This window comes from Sinocyclocheilus rhinocerous, unplaced genomic scaffold, assembly GCF_001515625.1.
Source record: "Sinocyclocheilus rhinocerous isolate Xijiao unplaced genomic scaffold, SAMN03320098_v1.1 scaffold12846, whole genome shotgun sequence".
NCBI classification, from domain to species: Eukaryota; Metazoa; Chordata; class Actinopteri; order Cypriniformes; family Cyprinidae; genus Sinocyclocheilus; species Sinocyclocheilus rhinocerous.
In genome coordinates, this window is record NW_015635253.1 from 15007 (window position 1) to 15885 (window position 879).

Here is an 879-nt window from a genome sequence, read left to right on the forward strand (position 1 = left end):
GCGGGGCCGAAAACCGGGTGAAGAATTACACGCAGTTACTTTCTTGATTTTTGCTTATGAGTTATTGTTTTTAATAAAGCGAAACCATTTGTATATGGTGATTCGATAAACTTTCTTTTAATCAAGACTCTGAGTAATTTATTAAGGGTAATATATTATCTGAATTTAATTCATAAATCTTCAGCGCGGGTTTCATAGTGGAAGGACTCAGCTGAGCTGACCAGGACGTTTTGCTGTGGACCCTGGGCCTTACATTACACCTCCCATCGATAAGAGGTAAGGGCTGTATTTATTCATGACAGCTACAGATGGGGAATAAAGTGTATATATAAGGTTTATTGGTTCATTAAAGGCAAAATAACACAACAGTGGCAGAGTCTTAACTTTGATAAAGAATATCTCTTTGGTTTTGAGACTTTAGTCTTTGCAATTTCAGGGATCTTATCTATGCACAATCAGCTTGTAACACTCCAAAGAGAAAGGAAAACTTGAAATCGCATCATATGACCCCTTTAAAGCTTAAGTCTATGGAAAACCATTGAAACTTTGAACGGCCATATCTCCGTAACGGCGCGGCAAATCCGCCCCAAATTCGGGGGATCCCTTCAGCTCGAGGAACCCTCTCGAACGCGAATCGCGTGTACGTCTAGAGGCCATTTATTTAGTTTGTATTTATTTATTTAGGTATATTGTCACACTTCTCTAGTAAGTTTCGTCTGTGTGTGTGAAGACAGTAGCGCAAATCCGTGAATGAATGTTCCGAAGTGAAATAAACTTCAAAGGAATAAAGTTGAATGGAATTGAATTGAATTAAAGTTGAATAAACGTCAACTTTACTGTTCAGTGCACTGATGTCAGACTCATTTTGGATAATAAAGT